Here is a 21,720-nt window from a genome sequence, read left to right as displayed (position 1 = left end):
CAGGACTGGTATTATTACTCCCATCTCATAGGGTTAAACAAAAAACAACCCTAAGGTCCAAGAAGCAAAGCGACTTGTCCAAGGTCACGTAGCTGGTAAGTGGTAGGTAGCTAGGATGCAAATGCACTTCTCTCCTGTTCATCGTTTTGGGGGACACACATAACGGGGGGAGAGCTGCAGGCCATGTGACATAGGTATTTATCCCCAGTGAGGCTGGCTAACTGCAAGGAACACACAACCAGCCCAATGTGTAAGAGGCAGAACCTAAACCCTTCGGTTTTTCATCCAAGACCCATGCTTTTGATTATCACTAAAGCAGCCTGAAAGCAGAATAGGGTAGGGCCCTCCTTAGCCGTTGGATTTATATCAGCTAGTTTCACCCTCCAGCAATCCTAAAGTAGGTGTCATAATCTACCCTTAATCGATGAAAAAACAAGGCTGATGGAAGCTGAGTGACCTTCCAAAGTTCTCTTGGGGAGACTGACAGTGATTGGTCCTCAGGCTCAGGCCAGAATTCTTTCCACTCAGCCACAGCAAACCACAGGGCATAACCTTCACTGCAGGCCTACGAAGCTGCTCCCATCTCCCAAGCAGCAAAGTGTGGCATTTAAGGGAAACCCAAAATCATAATGAGAAGCAATGACAAACACTAAAGAGCTATCCCCTTCCCCTCAACAAGACCCACATCTTGCTCAGAAACCCAACTTCACAAGAAAGCAACTCCCTGAAGGGGAAATGTCAGTCATCATTTTGTAGCTGCAATTTGGCAAAACCAAATGGGAAAGCAACCTAACGATATGCATCAACCCTTTGACTTTGTCGTTCGACTTCTAGAAATCTATCCTAAAGAAATCCAAAAGACGGAAATAGCCTCATTCGCACATGTGCACACCTACATACACACACCTGCATACACACACACACAGACACACACACACAAACATGCATCTCAGCACTACTGTGAAAGAAAATGACAGGGAAACATTCTTAATACTCAGAATTACAGGTAAAATTGGGAAAATGACAAACTATCCTTGCAACGGGATGTTACAATGTTATGCTGCCTGAAAAATGATACTTAAAAACCTGCTTTTAAAACCATGTGGAAATACTTCTATTACATTAAGCGAAAAATCCAATAAAAGTGTCAACATTAGGTGGTCTCACATTCAAAAGAAATACACACAGAAAAAAGAAAGGAAATGCAGCAAAATGTGTTAACGTTATTTTCTTCCTTATACTCTTAACATTTCCCAATTTTTCTATATGACAAATCATCCCTAAAAAAATCAGCATTATTTGAAAGAAATGATGGCCCATGCTCCTGGATAAAATGAGCAAGAGGTGTAATTTGAGATGGAGAGAAGAATTTGCCTTCCTTTTCAGAGTATGCTCCTAACAAGTTACGTGGTCCTGCAAAAGAAGGGAGCCAGCGTAGAGACTGATGGGGGAATCCAGTAAGAAGTGGCTCAAGCCCAGAAGAGCCGTGGAGAGCAGAGAAGGGGAGTCCAGGAACCACATACACCACAGCAGGTCCGCAGGAGCCAGACACTGGGGAGCAGGGCGCAGGGGGGTTCCCAAGGGAATGACCTGAGAAAGGGGGGCAGGGGGACGGGTGTTGGGAAGCCGACTGAGAGTTCAAAAAGCAGCTGCTCTCAGGATAAAGCCAAATAGTTCAAGAGAAGGAGGCAATTTCAAATCCCAGGACAGAGAGTGCTCCAGACAGGACGCCTGGGCATCTACCGCTCTGATGTAAGGGGAAGGCCATTTAGAGGCGTGATGGCACAAACACTGTTTACCAGTGTTGCGACTTTTAGAATGAATCCTGCAGATAAAGCACAGAAGTCTGAATGATGGGTGTATTCACTGCAGAACTCGGAAGCCTGCCGTCCGTGTCACGGTCTAGCTCGGCACTGTCCGATAGAAAGGCAAGACACATAAAAGTAATTTAAAATTTTCTAGTAGCCACGTTAATAAATCACAAAAAGAAAGAGGTAAAATTAGTTTTAGTCATGTATGTTTACTTAACCTAATATATCTAAATCTTATCATTTCAACACGTAATCAATAGGAACACTTATTAAAGATATTTTACATTATCTGTTTTGTACTAAGACTTAGAAATCTGATGCACATTTTACACTTACAGCACATTTCAATTCGGACTTTTCCACATTTCAAATGCTCAGTAGCCACATACCAGTGACCATACTGGCCAGCACAGGTTCAAGCGATAGCTTGAACAAGTCCTAACCTCTCTGGCCTCTATATTCGTATGTTAAAAAAAAGGATGGACTTAACCTCTGTCTTCTTTCATTGTCAACTACAGTTCAACAAGCTTTCACTGATTGTAAGAGTTAATGTTTACACAGCCCCTTTCAGATGATACCAAACAATGCTTCCTCTAGTTCTTAAAAAGTGCTTCGGGGGCTTCCCTGGTGGCACAGTGGTTAAGAGTCCGCCTGCCGATGCCCCGGTCCGGGGAGGATCCCACATGCCGCTCCACAACGGGAGAGGCCACAACAGTGAGAGGCCCGCATACCGAAAAAAAAAAAAAGAAAGAAAGAAAAAGTGCTTCGGAAACTAGAGGCTCAGAGTGGTCGTCGGCTCAGCTGAAAGTCACACAGCCAGCGTGAACCAGAACTCAGGCCTCCTGCCTACAAATCCAGTTCACTTATCTTCACTTACCGTTACCACTCTAGCAAATGGGTCCCTTCTTCCCTCCCTCCTCTGGGGACCACAGGCAAGTTGTTGAAATTTAATGAGCCATTCTGCGCAGCAACTTTTAAAGAGATCCAATCATGCATCTTTCTCGCTTCCTGGGCAGAGGAACACCTGGAAATTTAAATCACTCTACAGCTGGAAGATATTCTCATCCTTAAGAAGCATAATTCATTACGTCAACAATGAAAACCAGACTGTCAATCTGATGGGTGGGGTGCGACTTTACAGCTATCTGTTTCTTGGCTGGGAGGGAGTGTGTTTGCCCTGGGCCCCTGGCCTACTAGAGTAAATGCAATGAGCCTGCTGCTAATCCTCTCGTGCTGATGAAGTCCCAAGCACCAGAGGGAAGATGGCCCAAGGGACATCTGTCTTCTGACCCAGCCTCTGCCACTTCAGCTCACCTTGGGGGGCTTCCTCCCACCGCTGTGCAATCCGGGGGACCGTTAATAAACTTCTCTCAATGCCCCCAAGCTCTTCCTCATCTCACATTTCAATCAACGACCTGGAGGCCTGAGGGAGAGATGACCTCAAGGCAGGAAAGCAAACCAGTTAGACCAACAGATCTGAAAAGCAGGCTACCTGGCTTCAAATCTTGGCTCTGGCCCTGCTACTTAGTAGCTGTTACCTTGGATAGTCACTTACCTTTCTGCCTCAACTTTCCCATCTGTAAAATGGGGAAATTAATATCGACAGCATAGACTGTTGTCAGGATTAAATACACAGATTAGATATAGAGGCAAAGTCCTCGAAACAGAGGCAGGTAAACAGGTGGAGCTATTTACGTGAGAGCCCACAGGGGTTGGCAGATGAGAAAATCAAGGGAGGAAGTGATCAGGGTCATCCTGCAAAGACAGTAGGACTGGACTCCAAAGCTAGAAATTTAAGAAAGGAAGCAACACGTCTATCAATGTGCTTTTCAAACTGGAAAGTACTCAGCACCTTAGCTCAGTCAGCCCACATTTCCTGACCCCCTGGAGGCTAGAGGCCCAGCCCTCCTGTGCCTATGCGGGGCCCATAACCAGTGCTTACTGAGCACCTACTACATGCCAGTTCTGGAGGAAGCCATTAACGTACAAAATCTCATTTCAACGCTCACAACAAAGTATCTAGTCGGTACTACTTATGTTCTAATTTTACAGATGAGGAAACTGAGACTCAAGAGGGTAACTTCTCCAGGGAGATCTGAGACTTTTGAAGGCAAGTGGATCTCAAACCGATGCTGTGCAAACGAGAAAACCGCGCTCTTATCCATTATGCTGTTTTTCTATGCTTCTCACGCAGGTGAGCGATTATTAGTGGCTTTGGGTGGCCCTCTGCTACCAAGTATCAGAATGATTCAAAACACTAGGCAGAGCCCCTGGCTGCAAAAAAGCCCAGGCTCTGGATCTAGGCCGTAAACGAATGAATAAATCTTGCTGATGAAACGGGTCCCTCTCCGGGAAGAGGGACCTGCTTGCCCTCCTCTCATAATTTGGGCCTAAAGACTGGAATGCGAGGCAGGCGGCAGCGCAGGAATGATGTGGATACATTTTCCTCGTGGAGGCTTACAGGCCAGGTGAGACCTCTTGGGAGCCCACTCTCTTCCGCTGCAATCAGTTTATCTGTTTCGGAAAGGTTTATCCTGGCTGGGGGTATCTAAGCTGAAGGCCACTGTAAACACTGGAGGAGGTGCCTGGCATTCCGACATTCTATGCAGAAAAGCTTGGGAAGTATGGATGGGAAGACGGGGAAACCCCGCCTGGGCAGGCCAAGACCACCTGGAAGAGCGCAGCGATCCAGCTGGACTGGGAACCTGCCTGGAATCCTGGGACCACATGGAGGGGAAGGTAATCTGGACCAGGGTTGTTTCATGACCATTCTGGGCGTCAGTTACTACCCCAGCATCAGTCTGGAGCGGGTTCAAGAGATCCTTAACTGCCAACAGGGAACAATGCTAACAGCAGGGAGGGCTTATTCAGGGTCTATTATCACCGCACTATCTCATTTAAACTTCAAAATGATGCGGGGGGGCCTTTTGTCCTCCGTTCCCAGCTGAGGAAACAGGTGGAGAGAAGTTAAGTTCATTGCAAGATGAACTAAGTAACAGAATGAGGCAAATGCAAGAGTGAACCCGAGGCCGTCCCATTCCAGGAACTGCCCTGCTCACCATCACACCAACAGCAGTTCTTTTCAGATTACTGATGAGGGTCAACAGTCCTCAGCCGAAGACATCCCTTCCGATTTTGAAAGTCTATGATCCCGGGAAAATCCAAAAGCAGCCTTGGGTCCTACCACCTTAGCCAGAAACTCTGGCCCTTGTGACCACGCGTACAAGAACGCTCACAGCAGCTCTGCTTGTGTGTGACGGACAAAAATTAAGAGAAAAAAATAAAAGCTGCCAACAACTCACATGTCTTTGGAGAACGGGTAAATAAACTGTGGTCTGTTCACACAATGGAACAGACCACATCCACGTGGACTTATCAACATATGCTGAGTAGAAAAGCAAGCTGCATACGGTGTGGAATTTTGTAAAGGTCAAAAGGAAGAAAAGTAACGTCATATTTAGAGAGAAAAATATAGGAAAAAAATTTTAAGCAGGGACATAATACACACCAAAATTCAGGATAACTCTTGGCTCAGGGGGAGAATACTAGGGGGTGGTAGTTGGGAGAGACTAGAAAAAAGACGCAATTCATTCTGAGTTACACCCTAAGCAGGGTGGGGGACTCACGGGGATTCGTTTCCTATGATGCTCATGACGCCATCTCCTTTTGTAGATATCAAGAGAATATCATGGACTAACTGTTGAAACTACACGAAATTCTCTCCCCAAATGTTTAGAAAATGTTTGTTTTGTGGGAAGCACAACTAATCATTTGTTTTGTGGGAAGCACAACTCCCAAATCATTTGTTTTGTGGGAAAGTGACGTAGTAAATCGGAATGTCCCTGGCGGGTGCACTATGACCCCAGCTATGCTGCTGATGGCTGCATTAGTGAGTCTCTACCAGGTTCCAGATGGCTGGATGCTCCCCTCCACTGCTGGGAAATGGGGTAAGAGCATCCAGCTGGTAGAGATGCTGAGAAGATGAACAAGATAACACACATAGGAGCTGAACTGAGACACCAACCCAGGGTAAGCACTAGCCATGGGAATCCAAAGGATGGAGCCTCGGAGCAGTACAGTGAGCGGTCAGGACACGTGCTCTGCCAGTTCTGGCTGGACGGCCCTGGCTAAGCTTGGCACAACTGTCTGCACCTCACACCAAAAGCACCGACAACAAAAGGAAAAATAAATAAGTTGGATTTCATCAAAATTAAAAACCCCCTGGGGCTTCCCTGGTGGCACAGTGGTTGAGAGTTCGCCTGCCGATGCAGGGGACACGGGTTCGTGCCCCAGTCCGGAAAGATCCCACATGCCGCGAAGCGGCTGGGCCCGTGAGCCATGGCCGCTGAGCCTGCGCGTCCGGAGCCTGTGCTCCGCAGCGGGAGAGGCCACAACAGTGAGAGGCCCGCGTACCACAAAAAAACAAAAAAAAAAAACAGGATAGCAAGTGTACAAACAGAATGTAACAAGTGTTGGCAAGGATGGGGAGATTTGGGAATCCTTGTGCATGGTTGGTGGGAATATAAAAGGGTGCAGCTGCTGTGGAAAACAGTCTGCAGTTTCCTATCTGTCCAATGTAGATCATAAGCCCCAATTCACAGGTCTGTTGTCAGACTGAAATGCAAAGATTATTTGCATTCATTCACTCAGTCAATGACCCTTGGGCTGGACAACGGGGAATATAGGAGACAATAAAGTGAACAAAATTCTCTTGAAGCTTGTTTTCTATTGGGGGTTACGGATCACAGGCAAGACAGATAACTCAGACTGGACTTTAGACTGTGGCGGGTGCTAAACAGGGAAACAAAACAGCTCAGAGGACCGGGATGTGTTGGGGTGGGTGAGTGACACTGAAGGTGGAGAAGCCACACGGAAAGTGATGACGGGAGGGGGGCAACCTGTCGTACGTCCCTGAGCTGGGCCAGGTCACAGTGAGGTTGTGGGCTCATCCCGAAGGAGACCAGGACTTAACGGGAGGGTTCTGAACAGGACTTACGTGATCGGACCTAGATTTCATCAAGATAATTCTGCTGCTGGGAGAACTTAGTGAACCACAGAGAGCCACACCAATGATCATTTATAATGACTTGATTTCCCCAAGAAAGCACAGATTGACACTGGAAGGTAAAAAACTGGGCAAAGTCAGGTGTGCACTGTGACCTCACAGAGAAAGCAGCATCAGGGATGAGGGCGTTCTTTGTATTCACTCCTTTCATCCTCTTAACCGTCCTAGAACAACAGGGCTGTTACTCCCATTTTACAGATGAAGAAACCAGGAGGCACAGAGATTTGAAGGCCATGCAGCTATTCAGTGGCAAAGCTGAGGTTCCAAGCAGACAGTCTGGGGTCAGAGTTTGAGAAGACAGAAGCACCCATGCTGCCTAAAGCTTGCGAGCCACTTACAATAATGACCAGAGCGAGAGAGGAGAATGCTGGTCCAGAGACCTAAACGTTTTCCTCGCCCTCGGAGCTTCTCTGTCAATCTGCTCATGGCCCTCCCCAACCCCACGCTTACTGACCAGTACCAATTTCTAGGTATAATTAAAACGGGTTCGTGATGCAGAAACAACAAAACCTGGAAACGATTTTTTTTTTCGCGGTACGCGGGCCTCTCACCGTCGTGGCCTCTCTCGTTGCGGAGCATGGTCTCCGGACGCGCAGGCTCAGTGGCCATGGCTTACGGGCCCAGCCGCTCCGCGGCATGTGGGATCTTCCTGGACCGGGGCACGAACCCGCGTCCCCTGCATCAGCAGGCGGACTCTCAACCACTGCGCCACCAGGGAAGCCCTGGAAGCCATTTTAATGTAATTCATATCACCTAGGACAACTACTATTTTCATTTTCCCCTGTTCTCTCTCAATCTCCATCCAGAGATTGTCTAGTTTAGAACCAGAGATGTGGGTTATCATAGCTAACATTTGCAGCCAAAGTCAAAACTGTCCTGCCCTTTGGGGGTGGAGGCGGGGCGTAAAGAAGAGGGGGATGGGAAAGCAGGGCTGGGAATAAAAAGAAACTTCTTAGGGAAAAGGATTCATATTTATACTTCCTGGGTATCTGAAGTTAATAGATTGGTTAATGGATTGGTTCCAAACCTAGTCTTTGCACTCTGACCTGGTTTCCAACCTGCCTTTTATTTATTTATTTATTTAATTAATTTTTATGCCTTTTATTTTGATTTTCTTAGTGTATTACATAGTAAGATCATATTTTATTTCAGTTTTCTATAGTTATTATTATTATTATTATTATTTTGCAGTATGCAGGCCTCTCACCGTTGTGGCCTCTCCCATTGTGGAGCACAGGCTCCGGACGTGTAGGCTCAGCGGCCATGGCTCATGGGCCCAGCCGCTCTGCGGCACGTGGGATCCTCCCAGACCGGGGTACAAACCCGCGTCCCCTGCATCGGCAGGCGGACTCTCAACCACTGCGCCACCAGAGAAGCCCCAACCTGTCTTTTAATAGCTGTGTGAACTTGGGCAAGTCAGTTAACGTCTCTGAGCCTCAGCTTGTCCCATTTGAAAAACGGGGTTGATGATGGTTCCTATCCCATAAGGCACTGCTGATCAGTCTATAGGGTAATGGAAGGGAAGCCCTTGGCACTGTGCCCATCACACAGTGGGCTCTCACAGAACACCAGCTGTTGTCAGTAATCATACTATTGTTATTAGTACAAATCCTTACAACCAACCAGAGGCAGGAAATAGTGTTCCCATTCCAAGATAAGAAACAGAGACTGTAGCCCTTCTGTAACAGGCAAACCCCTCTCCTCCTGCCACGCATAACCCTATCGCAAGCCTCAGACCAGCTGGACCTCAGTCATCCTACACTCATGGGCCCACCTAAGGCACCTGCCATCTGAAGCCATCCCTTGTCATCAGCTGCTTCATCCCCTGAGAACCAGCATCACCCTGTCCATCTCTGACAACCAAAATCTCACCCTGGTGTTGTCGCCATGTGCAAAAGCACATGTCTGTAACCCTGCACTGGACTAGCGGGGTGAGGATCTCAAGGGATTCCCCAAGTGTAGCTACAAGACCTAGCACAGCACCAGCAAGTGAGACACACAGTAAATCCCGGGTCATTGAATGTCACTGTTCCACTGTGATTTTTCTGTGTAATCAGTTCATAGTTATTAACTACATGGATTAATATGGACAAGTTCTTAACAATGGCACAGAGTCAGAGCTTAATATCTCCATGATGCCATTTTATTGTAGCTCCTAATAACGCTAAATACAGAACGTGATGCTGCACTATAACTGCACTAACACTGTATCATCATTGTCATTGGTTTTGCTCTCCCTCTGCATCTCTGAAAGGTAAGGATGGATCTTCCAGACTATCAAATCCATGGTTCTTTTTTATTTCCCCAGAGCCTTGCTCAGTTTCAGGCACATATTAAGCTCCTTATTGAATTTTGCCTCCACAACGTGAAGACAGATAACAAGATGGAAAACACTGAACAAAACAGGGTGGGACTTTTGCTTCCTCCTGGTAGCTGATTGGCTTGTTTCTTTAAGCAACTTTGCCACCATGGCTCACCATAAACGAAGAGAAATCTGAAAGCCATGCATTTTCCCCCGATGGAAATGAGCAAAAGCTCACCAACTTGGAGGGCAAAAGTCCATGAGCTAGCCGGAAATCACCACTGCCTAATAACAGCTGACCAACACTTTAGGAGCCCAGCAGGATACGAAAGGTCTGGCTTCCCCCCTCACCCCCCTAAAAAAGGCCAACATGTGTTGAGGGGGTGGAGAGGGAAGGGGAAAAGGAAAAGAGCAGTTAACATTTAGGAAATGATTAGTTTTCCAGGGACACACAGCCTATCACAAAAGCATGCAGGGGGCTGAAGAAGCAACTCAGAACAGCATTATGTGCAAACAGTTCTAAGAGAAAAAATGTTAATGCCGTCTATGCGGGAGGTGCTCTATTGCAGCACCCAAGTCAATAAGGGTTTAAGCAGGGAGCGTCCACCAAGCGCTGCCGGCTCCCTGCAAGGTGCTGGGGGCACAGAAAAGCACGTCATGTCTGGAAGAGCTTGTGCAATGGGACAGGGAGAGCCATAAGCAGGGGCTGCAAACTGCTGGCCCCAGGGGCCACGTCAGGCCCACACGTGTTTTGTTTGGCCTGTGAGCCTTCTTTAAAAATCTGAATTGAGTGCTTCCCTGGTGGCACAGTGGTTGAGAGTCCGCCTGCTGATGCTAGGGGACATGGGTTCGTGCCCCGGTCCGGGAAGATCCCATATGCCGTGGAGCGGCTGGGCCCGTGAGCCATGGCCGCTGAGCCTGTGCGTCCAGAGCCTGTGCTCCACAACGGGAGAGGCCACAACAGTGAGAGGCCCGTGTTCCAAAAAAAAAACTGAATTGTAGCATTTGAAAATCAGAAGAATTTTAATTAAAAAAAGAATGATACCCAGCTTCTCTTTCAGAAGTAGAAGGTCTGGCAGCCGTGAATCTCCTTTCTGGCCTGGGGAAATGGGGAGGTGGAGACGGGGAGCTGGAATCAAAGAGCAGCCGCCTGGTCTAGAGAGGGGACCGGTTGCCGGCCAGTCCACACTCTTCCTACTGTGTTCTATCGGGTTCACCTGGTGCATTCATATCATCTGCTCATCTTCCTAAGCAACTGAATTTGCAAGCCCTGTTGGGAATCCATGGCCACAACACAATACAACAGGATGTGAGTTGTGATCATTCAGGGTGCATGGAGGGGATGAAGGAATGTTTTCTGAAGGAGGTGACCCCTAGGCTGAGTCATAAAGCATCAACAGGAGTTAATTAGAAGAGGAAGTGGGAAAGGAATTGAAACCTGTCCCGTCTCCCCAGCTGGGTGAGACGTGACTGTCAGAAGTGAATCTGCAGGCACCCACCCTCTCCAAAGAATAACGCCATTCCAAACCTTCATTATCCAAAACCGACATTCACCAGCTGCCTCTAATCAGACAAGCCTTCCTTCTGATCCAAGCAGAGGCATCCATCTGGCAGAAAGCGCTCAGCCTGGAGGGTTGGTGAGGGCTAGGTCCTTATCCCAGATACACATCACTGGGTTCACATCACTCAGCAATTCAATCAATACTCATGAGGGTCTATTATACAGCAGGTACTCGAACTAATAATGGGAAGCCATAAAAGCTTTTAAGTCGTTGAGTCTCAGGATCTAGTTTGCCCTTTTAAAAGCCAGGCGTGGGAGCAGGGAGACAGCTGGGGCCGGTGGTGGATGCTCTCCAGAGGGTGTTCTGGCGCCAGTGATGTCGGGTCTCACTGCTGGACCAAAGGGGAGAGAGTTGCATAATCAAGGGTCAAGGGTGTCCGCAACTGCTCAGGTATAAAATGTGAAAACCGTATGCTGCTGTCTAAGCCGCGGCTGCTGAGACCACCTCCACACGTTACCATGACTGATACAGTGATCTCCCCTATCCTTTGGCACCCCTCGTTTTTATTCAAAACCCTTTGCAGGGAAGAGTGGGATAAGTATGTGGGGAATGTCTCTAGCTGAGAAAGCACATATGGACTGTCCAGGGAAATGACAGGCAGGAGACACTGCCTTTGGCCAACCTCGGGGCGTGGCGAGAGGACAGCGGAACTCTGCACCAAGCAAAGGCCAGGGGGCAGCCCTGAGCCCCCCTTGTATTTCAAGAGCACTTTCTGGGAGGCCATCTCCTCCCAAGTGTTCTGAGGGGAAAGCGGCGCTGCAAGGCTGGTGATCTGGATGCAGTGACATTGAGAGCACAGCCGGCGGGAGAAGCCCCAGGTCTCCACTGGAGGTGTTCTCTGGGCGTCAACCCGGCCAGGACAGTCTGGCCTTAGCCTCATAGGTTGTTCTTGGACCGAATGCAACCGTCTGTTTTGTAAAAAGTGATACACCACAAGGATAGGAGTGATCTCTCTTCGAAATCTCTCAGTGAGAAGATTGGCTCAGTGATCCCAAAGCTGCCCCTGGCCCCGGTTGGATGAATGATTACTTAAGTGGACTATGGGATAAACCCCGACACGATAAATGCCAAAAGGGACCCCTGTTCCTACAGCTGCTCTCCTGTAAATTTCAGGGGCTTCCCACACAGAGGCCCTTTTCTTTCTCCTCTTTCCTTTTGAAAAACAGGCAAAGCCAAGCATCCAACAAGAGGGTCACTGGTGTATGCTCAGCCACATTAACTATAGAATGTTCTTCAGTGACCCCAGGCCCAGGACGCCACATGTGCACAGGTCTCCCTGAAATGCCACTCTGATCTTGTCCCTGCCCCTGTTCAAAACTGTCCACAGTTCCCAGTCACCCTCGGGATAAAGTCCAAGCTCCTCACGGGGACTGGAAGGCCCTCAGCCACCTCTTCAGTCCCACCTGGATCCCTTCCAACTTTGCCCTCCAGGCAGAAGTCCTTTCTCTCCCCAAAATAAATACTGAATTTGTCCTCTTCTCCCCCTCTCCACTGCTGAATTTACAACCATGAACGTGTTGTCATACATACACACGGTCTGCTTTCCTTACTATATGCTTTCAAAATGCAGAAGTGACATATATGTCTATATTCTTCTTTTATAAAACATTAAAGGTAAAGTTAAAGTAGCCTTTGACCGTCACCACCAACCCCATCCTCTCCTCCCTCCCAGGACGATGAGAGTGAATTTGATCTAGATCCTTCCAGTCCATTTTCTTTTAGACATTCACACCCACCTCGAAGTATCCTTCAACAACACATAACATGAGCTGTGAATTCTCAAAGGTACCGAGGCATGGGGCTGCACATATGTTTTGAATTCATTGCATGCTGCCAACTGGTCTCTCAAGCAACCCCACACTCACTAGCTGAATCAGGGGACCCCATGCCCCACACAGCCTCCCCAAGACTTGCGTCAGATTTCCTATTTTGGGGCACGTTTTAAAACATGAAAAAATGCGCCCCAGAAACAATGCACGTATCCTTGCACACTGGAAGATGGATAACAGTGGCTTATCCAGAGAAGAGGAAACTACTCTGCAATCTAATCCACCCAATGACTAACACATACAACGTGGAAGATCTCACTTTCAGGAGAGAAACCGGGTTCAAAGAGCTACATCCTGGACGATGCCATTTCTATACAAAAGGCAAAACCAAACCATGAGGTCAGGAAACAAATCTGTGATTGTTAGAAGCTGAGGGTCAGGGAGGAGGTTGACTACAAAGAAGCAGGAGGGACTTTGGCGGGGGATGGAAATGTTCTGTATCTTTATGACGATGATTACATGACTATGTTACACAGCTGTGCGCATTTATCAAACCAGCTAGCGCCGTCTATTAAACAGGGTGGACTCTAGTATCTACAGATCAGACCTCAGTACACCTGACTATATCAGGGAGGTTCGGAATCTTTTCACATGTACTGTCCATTTTGCTTTCTTCTTTTGAGAACTGTTTGTATGTATCTTTTACTCACGTTACTATGAGGCTGTTTGGTTTTTTTGTTGTTGACTTTGGGGAACTCTTTATTCTTTATTATTAAAGCTGTTCTTTTTTTTTTTCGCAGTCTTTTTTTCTTTACTCTACAGTCATATTTCTCAATCCTCTCCTTTGTGCTTTGCTCTTTCTCTGGCTAACTTCCCCCAAATCTTCATGTCTCACTCAAATGTAGGATTTAAGTGTGAATCCCCTCACCTCATACACACTATCTTCCACATTATTTGATTTCATATTCTTTCATATTCCTTACACTAGAGTTACTTTTTGGTGTATGTTTGCTTGTCTCCCCACTAAGTAATAAGCTCCTTTAGAACTGGTACCATATCTGTTGTGATCACTACTGAACATCCAAGACCTTGAACAGTGCTTGGCACACAACAGGCATCCCACAAATATCTGCTAAATAAATGGAAGTTAAGAAAAAGCTAATACAGGTGCACATGATGTATATGCACATGTGTCTAGCATTTAATACACACTATACATAATTGTTCATGACATAGCGTATCATGGACAGCAACAAACATCATGCATCTCACCAGATAACAGCAAATTTGGCTTCAGTGCAAATCTCATGAGTTACAATATTTAACTACAACTTTTAAAATAGTGAGATGCGGGGCTTCCCTGGTGGCACAGTGGTTAAGAATATGCCTGCCAGTGCAGGGGACATGGGTTCGAGCCCTGAACCAGGAAGATCCCACATGCTGCGGGACAACTAAGCCCGTGCACCACAACTACTGAGCCTGTGCTCTAGAGCCCACAAGCCACAACTACTGAGCCCGCATGCCACAACTACTGAAGCCCGATGAAATCCGATGTGTATTTTAGTATATCTCTTTAGTATTCAGACTAGCCTCATTTCAAGTGCTCAGTGGCCACGTAAAGCTAGTGGCTACCGCATTGGATAGGGCAGTTTTAGATGCCTGGAGATACAACAGTGAGCAGTCCAGAAGCTCCTGTCCACCACTACCAGCCTGGACCAAGCACCTGCATCCCCTGCAGTTTGACCCGGGTGCCCTGGCTTCTGGCCTAGATTTAGTCTCTTCTCAACACAGCAGCCAGATTGATCATTTTGAAAGCTAAATCAGAGCAAATCAGCTTTTTGTTTTAAACCCTTCAGTCACTCCCCATTTTACTGTGCACAAGACAGAGTCTTTTAGAAAGGCCTGGAGACTTCATGTGCAACGTCGCTGAACACTGCTCTGGTTTCCCCTTCCACCTCTGTCCACCTTGCTCTCACCACTCCAATCTGTTCTTCATCCTGCTCCTCCCTCTCACAGGCCCAGCCCTGCCCTCAGCCGCGAGCCTGGCTCTTCCCTGGGCCAGGAACACCATCCTCTAAGACTAACCCCTTCACCTCTTTCAAGGCTGCTCCAGTATCAGCTTGTCAACAGAGCCCGCCCTGAAAGCCGCCTTAACACTGCAGCCCACCCCAGCCCTCCAGACCCTGACTCTGTTCCACTTGTTCCCATAGAACACATTACCCTCAAATACACTGTGAATGTCCTCAGTTTATTATGTCTGCTGTTCCCAGTGTCTACCTCAGCTGCAATGCAAGCACCATTCGTGCAACATCTTTCTTGTTCCTTTCTGCATCCCCAGCACCTAGAACCCTGCTTGGCACAGAGTAGGCATGCAATAAGAATGTGTTAAATGGATGAAAATGAATAAATGAATGAATGAATGAAGCCCTCAGCCCTACAGAGTTTACAATTTCAGGAGAGAAGACAGATACACGGTATATCAGGTAACGATTAGTACTGTCTCCGTTTGTTCAGGCTGCCATAACAAAATACTACAGACAGGGTAGCTTAAATGATTGAAATGTATTTCTCACAGTTCTGGAAGCTAGGAAGTCCAAGACCAAGGTTCTGGCCAATCTGGTTTCTGATGAGAGCTAACTTCCTGATTTGTAAACAACTACCTTCTTGCTGTGTCCTCACATGGCCAGAGAGAGGAGGCAAGCTCTCTGCTATTTCTTCTGATAAGGGCACTAATCACCTCACAAGGACCCCACCCTGATGACCTCACCTATCCATAATTACCTCCCAAAGGCCCCATTTCCAAATACCATCACATTGGGGGTTAATATTTCAACATATGTATTTTGGAGAAACACAAACGTTCAGTCCATAACAAGTACTATGGACAACAGTGAGACTCAGGAATGGAAATGGGAGTTAGGGAGGTTGCTATTTTATGAGGCAGCCCCCAAAGGAAGGCAATAATTATAAATATAGCAACCACCACTTACATAGTCACTACCACATGGCAGCCCTGTGCTAAGCACCTTACATCTACTAATACAGTGGTGTCAGGAGTCGTTGTAGTTTTTGCCTGCACCGCCTCCATCCGTTCCCCAACTCCCTGTGGGGACTACCCTGTACCCACCGTGTGGCTTGGATAGAATGGAAACTTCAGGAGGACAAAGATTTTTGTTTCTTTTCTTCCCTGCTGGATCTCCAGGAGCTAGAACAGTGCCTGCCACCCAGCAAATGCTCAGTAAATGAATGGCTCAACCAATCCATCTTAAACAGAGTAGCAAATGTTAGGGCCAAATTACCAGGGAAAGGGAGCCCTGAAGAATAACCAATAATAACAATCATTTTTATGTCTTCCTCAAGAGCTTACTTCCACTGTGCTAAGTGCTTTGCATCATCCCTGGGAGAGGGAAACTATTCTCCTCTCTGTGCAGCAGCGAGAGCTGAAGTAACCTGCAAAAGCAGGCTGACGGCACTTCCCTGATGGCACAGTGGTTAAGAATCCGCCTGCCAATGTCCTGCAGGGGACATGGGTTCGAGCCCTGGTCCGGGAAGATCCCACATGCCATGGAGCAACTAAGCCCGTGTGCCACAACTACTGAGCCTGTGCTCTAGAGCCCACGAGCCACAACAGCTGAGCCTGTGTGCACAACTGCTGAAGCCCACATGCCTAGAGCCCGTGCTCCTCAACAAGACAAGCCACCGCATTGAGAAGCCTGCGCACCGTGATGAAGAGTAGCCCCGGCTCGCAGCAACTAGAGAAAGCCTGCGTGCAGCAACGAAGACCCAACGCAATCAAAAAAAGAAAAAAACTTTTATATATATATATATATATATATATATATATATATATTAAAAAGCAGGCTGACACCTGAGAGGCACCCTCTGATTCCTGTCCTTTCTGAGACCTCTCCCCATTTCTCTTTCTTACATCTATTAGCCAGTGTTTTGTTCAGATGCTTGCAAAGAACACTAGTGAAGTCACTGCCATTTTATGAACTATGTAACCAGAATGTTACCTTTACGCATTAAAACGTATTCAGAAACCACCACTCCAAGCAGCCACAGGAAGTAATAAAATCCAATAATTGTAACAGTAATAATATGAGCTAACTTTTGCTGAGCACTTACCAGGAGCCCAGGCGCTGTGCTGAACACCCGCCAGCTGTTCATCCCCTATTTCCTCCTCACAGCCACCGGTGAAGCTGGTGCTTTACCATCCCCATTCCATAGGCGAGGAAACAGGCTTACAGAGGTCAAGTAACTTGCCCCAAAGGAACCCAGGTCTGCACCGCCCCTCAGACAACCCAGGTGCCTTCTGCTGCTTTCAGTTTTCCCTCCTTTCTTCACTGTCCCTTCCCTCAGGGCAAACCCTCTGCTTCCCACCCTGTCGGGCTGTTTCACATCTAAGAAGACAATGACTGGAGACTGGACATTGCTTGTTTCCTTGAAAATAAAGCAGTTCTTGACAGCCACCTGATCCAACAAAGTCCCAGGGCTGCGTGAGCCACCAGATGAAGATGACTGCCAGCATCCCCCGCCCCTTCCCCACCCCCTGCTGTTCCCAAGAAATGCATGGTCCAGGAGGGAAAAGAGGCAGGTAAACAAATAGCCCTGGGGCTCAGATTACCCACCAGGCACCAGCAAAACAACACCCCATACCCCTGCCTACCCCCCTCAGAAAAAAGAGGAAGAGAAAATAAAAGAAAAACATTCAGAATTCTGGAATTAAAAAATGACTGAGACCGTTTTGGCCTCGTGTATGTGAATCTTATGTTTATGGGCTGGCATTGTTTTTGTTTTTAATGACAGGGTTGGGAGAGGGGCCACCACAATCCTTGTATTGTTAGGGCTGCTACAGGACCAAAACACACCCAGGAGAGAGACAGGTACTCAGATAGTTTGGGGGGCGGGGGCAGGGGATGGGGGGGGAGGGTATGTGATCATTTGCAGAAAGAGCTGTGTCTCCCATCTGCTCTGAACGTTCACAGCGATTATATGCTGGTCACAAAGCCAGGCAGGACGCCTGGATGGAGCGTTTTGCAAATGCCCACAGATTTCACACCAAGACTGAGGCTCTGCGCAGGCTCCCCAGACCCCCGTCCAGAATTTTCCAAACACTGCAGCCCCCCTCCCATGGCTTCTTGACCCCAGTGTTGGTGGAACGGCCGGCAGCCAGAGCAGGCAGTGTCTTCACACAGGGTTTGGGGGTTCCATCTGTGCCGGGGGAGGAGGGCAGCCTGGGGAGCACACCTGATCCTTCCTGCTCCAGGCCGAGAAGCATCCTTGCTTGCTTTTAGTTTCACTGTGCTCTAACTTCTAGGAGTGGCCCCAGGGAGCCAGATGGCCCAGGTCCAAATCCCAGTGGCTCTGCCACTCCTTAGCTGTGTGACCTGGCGGTGAGGGTAGGGATATTTTTAATCTCTCTGAGCTGTGGGTCCCCCATCTGCAAAACAGTGATAATAATACTACCTTATGTGATGGTTGGGAGATTAAATGAGATAACATATCTAAAGCATTTAGAACTGAGGCTGGCCCGTCATAAGAACTCCATCACTGCTAGACGTTTTATCATAACTGCCTTGGTGAGGCTATAGCGAGCATGAAATGGGAAGAACATGCTTGGCCTGATATACGATTTCAATGTTACTATAGAAACTACTTCTATTATTGGGACTTCCCTGGCGGTCCAGTGGTTAAGACTCCACACTTCCACTGCAGGGGGTGCGGGTTCGATTCCTGGTGGGGGAACTAAGATGCCGCGTGCCACACGGCATGGCCAAAAAAAAAAAAAAAAGAAAGAAACTATTATTATTATCATTTACTATTACTGTTATTAGATCCTTAGATTACTGGGGACCAGAAAAACGGAAGAGATCGAGGAAGAACCCGTCAAAGGACCCATTTTAGCAGCATTCTCCTGTAAGGCCTAGAGTTTCTGAGGTTTCCTAGGGAAGGGGTAAAAGTGACCACCAACGGAACTCATCCAGGGTCCAAATTATTCCACGTCGTTGCTCTGTTTCCATCTTGATTCAGGGTTTCCCCCCACCCAGCAGACACAGGGTATATAAAGGAGTCCTGGCCTCTTACAGAGATTACAAACCAGCATCCGGAGTTTTTAAAAAAACAAACAAACAGGGAGAATGCCATGTCTCCAGCCAACTAGGAAAGGAAATACAAAGTAAAAAGCTTGAGCATCCAGGAGGCCATCTGACATCTAACACACAGTGAAGTGCAGCCATTCGTTAGCAGGCCCGCGGCTACCTCGCCAAAGAATACGGACCAGCAACTATCCCAGGTCCTCACTTCCGCAGGAAAGGGTCAACATCGCCATTGGTGTGACCAAATTCAGGGAGAATCACACAAAGAGGAATAAAGGAAGGCTGTCTTATCGTCCAGGAGGTTCTTTACTTGAGCTGTCCGAGAAAACTGTCCATCCCGGGCAGGCAGAAGGCCCTGGGACAGAGATTCCCAAACCCAGCCTGCCTGCCTGCCATTTAGGAGGAAGAAAAAAAAGCTAAAGCACAAGAGATCAACTGGATATGGACGGTGAGAATTCACCGGGTTTCAGACCAGCAATCACACAAATCAGTTGCGGGGCTGGTGGGGGGTGCGGAGGGGGTGAGTTCTGATATTTCAGAACTCCCTCTTTCCAGTCCGGAAAAGCTCCAGCCCTGGACAGAAAGGACAAACCGGACAGCATGGGGGAGGGACGGAGAGGAGACGGAGGAAGAGAGGAAAAGCAACCAGAAAAAGAAACTGATTTCTTCTACTTTTCAGGGGAAGCCTGGTTTATGCAAAATTCTGCACTCAAAGTCGGCAAAGCAACAACAAGAATAAAAGCCACGCTTAACCAGGCAAAACAAAAATGTGATCACATAACAAATCCCCCCGGGGAGTTCACTGGGTACAGCATTATGATCTGCCCTGCACCCACCGAGCCTTTCCATCACCAGACCCATGCATGGAATTCCAGTCGGGCCCTCGTGCCAAGGCCTCAGACCACGAGGCACTCCTCACCTCCAAGATGTAACTGCTCCCAGATAGTGGAGACCAGGCCACGAGGCTCTGCCCAGCCAGCGATTCTGTGTGTGTTCTGCTGCTGCTTCCAGGAAGGTTTTTCTCCTAATAAATCTTTCAGGAAGTCCCACTCAGAGTTCAGAGGATCCATACAACCCTCTTCTCCACTGGTTAGAGCTTTAGAGAGATTCACTGTGACCACAGGACTGTGTCAAATGAACAAGCCTCAACTTGTCACTGCCAGTATGCAAAAGAGGCCTGCGACACCCTATGACAAGCAGCAGAGCAGATGCAGTCCCTACCTCCTCAGAGCCCCGCCCAGCCACCGCAGACAAACACACGTTTCTTCAGGGTTTTCTCCAGCAACTAAACAGCTCCAGTAGCCAGGACGCCAAGTGGTGGGGGAACGGAGGGATGAGACAGGGCTGCCAGCCTCTCTCTGGAGAACAGAAGACCAGAAAGGAAACACCACAACCTCACCCTCTTCTCCCTAAAACCCCTCACAAGGGAGTTCCTCTCTTCTCCCAACTTACAGAAGGGCCTGAAGTCAGGGGCTCGAGTGAACACAAGAATATTCCATGCCTGCCAACTCTCAGGAAAATGCATGGTGTATCCGCGCACCGAACACATGCAGCCTCATGGCTGCGCTTCCCGAAAGCCTACACTCCAGACCCCAAACACTGGCATAAGTAAGAGCACATTAGCCTAGGGAGGATAAATCTAACCAAATCAACAATCCATGCCAAAAGAATTACCATGATAGGGGAGTGAGGGCCCCGGCAAATCAGTAAGTGCAATGCAAAAGCAGAGAAAGTTTCAAAAAACAGAGTTGCTGAGTTTTCGGAAATCACCTTGTAGGGGTTAAGGGGGAGGAGACGGTCAGAGGATGGAGGTCGCATCGTATGGTTCACAGACCTCTCGGTTAGCAAAAGGGGCCTCCAGACCGTCTCTGCGGATCCAAACCCGTACCGACGGGAGGGGGGGTCTATATTGGGAGGTTAGATAATAACACGCTTTTCAGCAAGAGCACAAATCCAGAATTATCTCACTGCAGGGGCCATTTGATGTCACCCTCTTCCCCTCCCCCCACCCCAAACGCCCAAACTCGCTGCCAGTCCAGAGTCTGGGGATGAGAAAAGGGCACGGTGAACACACCCATTGGCATCCGCAAGCCCCTTCCTTCCGTCCAGTTACTCACCGCGCATCCCGACCCGCAAGGCCGAGGCTTCCGAGTTTCCAGAAAGGCAGAGGACAGAATTCTAACTTACTGGAAGGTGGATTCAGCCGTGTCTCCGCAGGTCACCGGGGCCGCCAACAGCCTTTCCGTGTGGAAATCCACTCAGGGGGTTCCAGGCGCGTGCCGGGGCCCATCCTCGCTCGCGGCCCCTCGCTGATTCTCCGGGTCCCGGCCGCCCGGAGTCCGCCCGGCCCGCGGGCCCATGTGCTCGGCGGCCGCACGCGCTCGGCCCGCTGGAGCGCGGGGCTGGAGGGCGGCCCGTGACGTCACGGCGGCTCGCGCTCCGGGCTGCGGGGGAGGGGAAAGCGCGCGCCGCCCGACTGGCCGCGTGCGTCCTCGGCCCCAGCGCTGCCCGCGCCCCCCAGCTCCCCGCCGCCCGGCCCGCCGCCCCGCGAGCCCCTCCGCCCGCGGCCGGAGCAGCTCGGGGCATCTTGCCGCGGAGGGCCGCGCGCGGAGGCGGGCAGGGCCTGGGCCGCCGGGGGCCCAGATGGCGCGGGGAGGGCACGCTCCGCACCGGGCTGGGGGACCTGGCCACGGTCGCGCCGCGGCCCGAGAGAGCCAGCTCGAACCCCGTGGTGATGCCCATTCACTTGCGTGCAGCGGTTTCAGCAGTCCTGCTCTCTGCCCCCCCGCCCCGCCCCCAGGGGTCCTGGAGGCTGAAAGCCTTCCCACTTGCCAGATGGGGAAGGCGAGTTTAGTGAAGCAGATGAACCAGGATGGTCGGAGACGGGAGCACTTCGCGCAGAAGACCCCTGGCTTAGCTCTATCTCTAGTGATCCGGGCGCCTCCTTGGGTACCACCAGCATCCGCGGGCCTGGTAAGAGGGGCGCACGCACTTTCCCACCTCCTTCGACGTCTCCAGCTGTCCCACAGGGCTGAGGTTGGCAAATCAGTGCAGAGGGCCGGCTGTCTGCACCAGTCCCTCCACTCCGGAGTATTAAACTATCCCTGTGAATG

The 21,720-nt window shown here is 49.1% G+C and overlaps 1 long non-coding RNA gene across 6 annotated transcripts in view; it reads right to left on the bottom strand.

The window, feature by feature from the left end:
- The window catches only part of LOC132501094 (uncharacterized), a 247,940-nt gene extending 226,932 nt beyond the window's left edge, over positions 1 to 21,008 (bottom strand). For 3 of the 6 annotated variants that reach the window (XR_009534138.1, XR_009534133.1, XR_009534137.1), the window contains exon 1: positions 20,725 to 20,813. This is a non-coding gene — a long non-coding RNA (uncharacterized LOC132501094). Of the gene's footprint in view, positions 1 to 19,526; positions 19,966 to 20,724 lie in introns of all 6 variants that reach the window. The other 3 variants (XR_009534135.1, XR_009534134.1, XR_009534136.1) reach the window with 2 other exon arrangements.
- Positions 21,009 to 21,720: the final 712 nt, after the last annotated feature.

Source organism: Mesoplodon densirostris, chromosome 13 (genome assembly GCF_025265405.1).
Source record: "Mesoplodon densirostris isolate mMesDen1 chromosome 13, mMesDen1 primary haplotype, whole genome shotgun sequence".
Classification (NCBI taxonomy): Eukaryota; Metazoa; Chordata; class Mammalia; order Artiodactyla; family Ziphiidae; genus Mesoplodon; species Mesoplodon densirostris.
This window is presented reverse-complemented; position numbering and strand designations above follow the sequence as displayed.